Source organism: Mus pahari, chromosome 17 (genome assembly GCF_900095145.1).
Source record: "Mus pahari chromosome 17, PAHARI_EIJ_v1.1, whole genome shotgun sequence".
Taxonomy (NCBI): domain Eukaryota; kingdom Metazoa; phylum Chordata; class Mammalia; order Rodentia; family Muridae; genus Mus; species Mus pahari.
The window spans coordinates 63,082,423-63,089,109 of record NC_034606.1 but is presented as its reverse complement, the minus strand read 5'-3'; positions in this window follow the sequence as shown (position 1 = coordinate 63,089,109).

Below are 6,687 nucleotides of genomic sequence, written 5' to 3'. Positions count from 1 at the left end.
GTTGTCTGTTTCATCGGGGATTAAAGGAGACAAACTCTAATCCCTGGCCAGCAAGGGGAATGTCTGGAGGTGGTCTGCATGTAGCTCCCAGCTGCTTAGATAACGCACCTCATACGGGGTCATGTGTGAATGTGTAAATGAGTGTGGGAGTCATGAAAAATTTGACTCTGAATGCAAGACAGTAAGAGATTAATTCAAAATCAAAAGAGAACTCCCGGTGCTTCTGGTAGTGTGCATTCTTTGTTATGTTCTTTGAGTTCTTTGACTTTGTGTTGTCTTTTAAAAATAATTACGATCAGGGAATGGAGAGATTGCTCAGTGGTTGAGAGTGTCGGCTGCTCTCGAAGGTGGCACACATTGATCCTCTGTATCCACACAGAAGCTCAAAACCTCCTGGAACTCTGCTTCCTGGAGTTCCATGCCCACTTCTGGCCTCCTCTGGCACTGTATGCGTGTGGACGTCAGAGGACAGTGTTCAGGAGTTGGCTCACTCCTTCTGCTGCGTGGGGATGGACCTCAGATTTTATCAGTTCAGGGTAGGAATCAGTTGCCTCTTCCCTCTGAGCCATCTTTCTGGCCCGTAGCCTGGTTTCGAACACTTAGTGTGTGCAAAGACATCAGGCCACACAGTGCCACTGAGTACTGCCTGGAACCTTTGGCTCAGATTGGACGCATGTTGTCAACTGAAGTCTTTTTACTGTCTGTCTTAGTTAGGGTTTTATTGCCGTGAAGAGACCACGACCACAGCAACTGTGTGTGTTTAGATGCATGTACACATGAGTGTGCATGCATGCATGTGTTCAGGTATGTGTACACACATGTGAGTGTTCATGTGTTTGTGTTCAAGTGCATGCACACATGTATGTGTATCTCTGTGTGCATGTGTGTGTTCAGGTGCATGTATACATGTATGTGTGTGTCTGTGTGTGCATGTATGTTCAGGTGTATGTACACCTGTGTGTGCATATGTTCAGGTACATGTATTTGTGTTCAGGTACATGTATGTGTGTGTATGCATATGTTTAAGTACATCTACATACATGTTCATGTGTGTGTGTGTGTGTGTGTGTGTGAGCCAGGAGCAGCCATGTGTCTTCCTCTCTTGCTGTCCACCGTATTTCTGGAGACAGACTCTCTCATTAGTCCTCGAGCTGGGTGGTTTGGCAGGACTAGCTCGAGTACTGGGCATTGTGTGTTTGCTTTTTGCTCAGTGAGTTCTTCTCTCCAGCCCAGGATACAGTTTTTTTTTTTGTTTTTTTTTTTTGTAAAAATAATCATATCCATTGTGTTGATATGCAAGTTTGCTTTAATTATAAATGAATAGTAAAATTATATTTATACCCAAAGAATGGTCTTATGACAAGTTTTACCCTCCCATTCCCTGGAATTCCACCTGTTTCCCAGTCAAATTCATGCCCTCTCCTTAAAAACGTTTTTATTACTCACTGAGACCATTAGTGCTGCCGACATACACACAGAAGGACGGTCCATAACATACCAATAGACGCATCACTGAACAACAACAACAAAAGGATGCTGTATCACTTAGAGGCATCAAGTGCGCGTGGCTCTTCATCTAGGGGCGGGACTTCCAATTCTGCTTGGCCTCGCTCCCCTTGTAGATCTTGTAGAGGTAACTACGGATACAATGCCCTGAGAGGCCAGAAGGGGGCGCTGGAGCTCCTGAAACGAATAAAAAGGCTGTTGTGAACCACCTGATGCGGTTCTTTGGAATCAAACTGAGGTCCTTTGTAAGAGCAGTAAGTGGACCTTCTATTGGGAACATGGTGGCAGTGGCCGCTGGCGAGACTGAGGCTCCTTCAGGTCTGGTTGAGGATCCAGAGGTGTGCTCGCTGGGTCAGCTCCTGGTGGTGAAGCTGTCTGCCCTCCCTGCCTCCCTCCATCTACCCCTGTCACACACAGCAGTTTTTACTTTTTTTTTTTTAATCATTTATTTATTTTATGTAAGTACACTGTAGCTGTCTTCAGACATCCCAGAAGAGGGCATCAGATTTCCTTAGGGATGGTTATGAGCCACCATGTGGTTGCTGGGATTTGAACTCAGAACCTCTAGAAGAGCAGTCAGTGCTCTTAACCGCTGAGCCATCTCTCCAACCCCACACAGCAGTTTTCAAATGCTCCCACTCCCCACCTCCCACATCTGGAAGGTCCTGGCTTCTGTCCTTGGTGCAGGTGGATCGCTTTAGTGTCTGTGAACTGAAGGAACTGAACTTAATGCCACCTTTACTCACTCAGTCCTAGAACCCAGCGTGCCAAAGCCCCTGTGATCCCATGGTGTTCATTAAATGTCTCTTCCACTGTGGCCCATGGACATGTTTATCTTATTTTGAGCCATTTTGTGCATCTTTTAAATGTTTTCATTCTGTATCTTTTCAGCCACTGTGTGTTGTTCTGAGGAGGAACCCAGAATGCCAAGTGAGTGGAAGCCCCAGCGGTAGTCTTTAGAGATCACAGAGAGAAACGCAATTAAAACTTTATTACATGGAGCCCAGCACTGTAGTGCACACCTTTAATCCCAACACTTGAGAGGCAGAAACAGGTGAATCTCTGCATGTTCGAGGCCAGTCTGGTCTACAAAGCAAGTTCTAGGACAACCAAGGGCGGTTATACAGAGAAACCCTGCTTAGAAACAAACAAACATACAAAGAAAAAACTGAAAACAAAAAAAAAATTATTACACAGGCTGGAGCGAGATAGCTCAATAGTTAAGAGCACTGGCTGCTCTTCCAGAGGTCCTGAGTTCAATTCCCAGCAACCACATGGTAGCTCACAGCCATCTGTAATGGGATCTGATGCCCTCTTCTGTCATGTAGGCATGCATGCAAATAGAGCACTCATATGTGTAAATAGGTAAATCTTAAAAAACTTCATTAAATTTTAATGTGTGTGTGTATGAGTGTGCATGCGTGTGTGCATGTGTTATGCATGTGTTTGTTGTGTGTGTGCATACATGTGTGTGCCATGTGTGTGAGTGTGTGATGTGTGTGTATGATGTGTGTGCATGTGCATGTGTGTGTGATGTGTGTGTGATGTGTGTGCATGTGTGATGTGTATGTGCATATGTGTGTGCGTGATATGTGTGTGCATGTGTGTGTGTGATATGTGTGTGCATGTGCATATGTGTGTGCAGTGTGTGATATGTGTGTGAATATGTTTGTGGTATGTGTCCATGTGTGTATTTGTGTGTGGTGTGTGTGCATGTGTGTGTGGTGTGTGTGCGTGTGCTGTGTGATGTGTGTGTGGTATGTGTGAATGTGTGATGTGTGCATGTGCATATATGTATGCAGTGTTTGTGTGATATGTGTATGCATGTGTGTGGTGTGTGTGCATGTGTTGTGTGAAGGTCAGAGGAAGGCTGAGGAGTCAGTTTTCTCCTTCTGCCTTGTGGGTCCCTGTGATTGAACTCCAGTCTTCAGGTTTGGCAGCAGGGGTCCACGCGATGAGTCATTTCACCAGCCCCATACCCCCCTCCCCCCAATTCCTAACACATTCCATTAAAACCTCAGTCTGCTTCTTTTTCACAGGGAAAACAAACACATGGTTCAAGCAGAAGAACCGAGATTTCTGAACCTTCCCTCTTGTCTTCTCTTTGTTTTTTTTTTTTTTTTTTTTCGAGACAGGATTTCCCTGTGTAGCCCTAGCTGTCCTGGAACTCACTTTATAGACCAGGGTGGCCTTGAACTCAGAAATCCGCCTGCCTCTGCCTCCCGAGTGCTGGGATTAAAGGCGTGCGCCACCACGGCTGGCCATCCCTCTTGTCTTCTCTTTTCCTGTGTCTCTGTTTCTCTGCTCGCGTTCACCATCCCTGTCTCTCCTCTGTGTGTCCCTGCTCTGTGTGTCCCTGCTCTGTGTGTCCCTGCTCTGTGTGTCCCTGCTCTGTGCTCCCGTTCTCTGTCTCCCGCACACCTTCTTTTTACGTCTTTACTTCACCCTTCTGACCCTTGGTTCTAGGATTTGACCTCTAGTCAGGTCCGGTTTCTGGTACCCCATCATTTTCCTGGTGTCACCTCAGTCCGATCCATTCCGAGGGACAGGAGGGGATGGACATATGCCACCTTTCCATGCTGCAAGGACTCAGTCAAGGAAAGGCCCCACGTGGTGCTCTGACTGAGTCTCCAGGCGACCTTGGAAGGAAGTCATGGGCAGGAAGGAGTTAACATTTACTAGATGATCTAATGACCCTCCAGGTAGAGCAGAGGAAGGGATTGAAGCATGCTTCTTATCTATGTGATGCTCTGACTGAGTCTCCAGGCGACCTTGTTCTGACCCTGGGACCCAGGCTTCTGGCGCGTTGATGTCTGTGTCTCCTGAGCCTCCCGGACTCTCAGTGACGTTTACACGGGGTAGAAACAATCTTGGGTATAGCGCAAGGATGCGCCCTTAGGAGGACACTGCACCCTTTGTCCCATGGGTTTCTCTGTACCTTTTACACTGTCCCTGTCCTCTTTCTAGGTGTCTTACTTAGTTAGGGTTTTATTGCTGTGAACAGACACCATGACCAAGGCAAGTCTCATAAGGACAACATTTAATAGGGGCTGGCTTACAGGTTCAGAGGTTCAGTCCATAATCATTAAGGTGGGACCATGGCAGCATCCAGGTAGGCATGGTGCAGGAGCTGAGAGTGCTACATCCTCATCTGAAGGTTGCTAACGGAATACTGACTTCCAGGCAGCTAGGGTGAGGGTCTTAAAACCCAAGCCCACAGTGACACACCTACTCCAACAGGGTCACACCTTCTAATAGTGCCACTCCCTGGGCTGAGCATGTACAAACCATCACACTAGGATACTCACATACAACACAGGATTTCTCCTTTTTTGAGATAGGGTCTCACTATGTAGCAAGGTGTCCTGGAATTCATTACGTAGACCAGGCTGGCCTCGAACTCACAGAGATCAGCCTGTCTCTGGCTGCTGAGTGATGGGATTAGAGGTGTGTGCCACCACCACCCAACTGGATTTTCCTTTTGACCTTAAGACAAAGAATAAATACCACAGAGGTGTGTGTGTGTGTGTGTGTTTGTGCATACTAAGCAATTGCTCTACCATTAAATGACATTTCCAGTCTTCACAAAGGTATTTTGGGTATTTCCAAATACTTCTACTTAACGTAGGTCTGACCCACTTCCCAAGCAAGCTTCTGGATGGAGGAATTTCCATTATTTTCCTCTGTTCTACCCTGTCAGGGAGGTTGTCTGTCCTAGATTCTCTATGTGGTCAGACTCCCTCAGACACCTTCAGACGCCCTCAGATGCCCTCAGACACCTTCAGACGCCCTCAGACACCCTCAGATGCTCTCAGACACCCTCAGACACCCTCAGACGCCCTCAGATGCTCTCAGACACCCTCAGATGCCCTCAGATGTCCTCAGACACCCTCAGACGCCCTCAGACACTCTCAGACGCCCTCAGATGTCCCCAGACACCATCATTTGCCCTTTCTCATACATTTCCTCCTCCCCTTCCTTCCGTTCTATGTGTCCACATCTGTGAACATCTGTATTCCCCACTTTGCCTGCTTGCTTTTGCTACTGAAGACCCCTCACTACTGGACACGGTGCTCTCTTGCTACGGAGAGAATCAGTCATGCCGTTTGTTAAGGACAGTCCTCTGGGCTGGGCCCCCTTTCTAGACAGCCAGATTCTTTGGGTCTGCCTGCTCTGACATCTTTATTTATAGTTAATGACTTTTTTTTAGTACTGGGGCTTGAAGCTATGGCCTTGCACATGATTGGCACGCACAGCCATCTGGCTATACCACAGCTCCTCAGAGACAACAATTACTTCAGATCATTCCAACACTGGTGGATCATGTATCATACTTTGGAAACACACACACACACACACACACACACACACACACACACACACACACATACACACACACACACACAAACACACACACACACACACACATTGATATAGTTCAAGTAAAAAGCTAGACATGTTTTTGTGTTGGGGGTTTAGCTGAGGGGTCCGTACATGCTCAGCACCCACTCTATCTTTAAGACATACCTCTGACTGTTTTTGTCTGTGTTTCCTTTATGAGACAGACTCTCTGTGGAGCCCTGGCTGTCCTGGAACTCACTCTGTAGACCAGGCTGGCCTCGAACTCAGAAATCCACCTGCCTCTGCCTCCCTAGTGCTGGGATTAAAGGTGTGCGCCACCACTGCTTGGGAGACTCTTTTGGATTTTTGTTTTTATTTATTTATTTATTTATTTATTTATTTTTTATTTTATTTTATTTATTTATTTTTTTTGGTTTTTCGAGACAGAGTTTCTCTGTATAGCCCTGGATTTTTGTTTTTAAAGAGATGCAGTTTTACTATGTTGTCCAGTCTGCCCAAACCTCTGGGGTGAAGGGCATGTGATAGTTCCCTTAGCTTTTGCCATTCTCAAAGCCTTCAAAGAACCTCTGGTAGAGGTGGAGCTATTTCGAGAGTCAGAGTTATCTTACTGGGGTTAACTTATCCTTCTTTTCCCATTTAATTGCCCCCTTCCTTCCTTCCTTCCTTCCTTCCTTCCTTCCTTCCTTCCTTCCTTCCTTCCTCCCTCCCTCCCTCCCTCCCTCCCTCCCTCCCATCTTTCCTTCCTTGACTATTTATTGGTCCAACACCAATTACGGGGACTAACTGGAACTCACCGAGCACCGGCCTAATTGGTCTCCT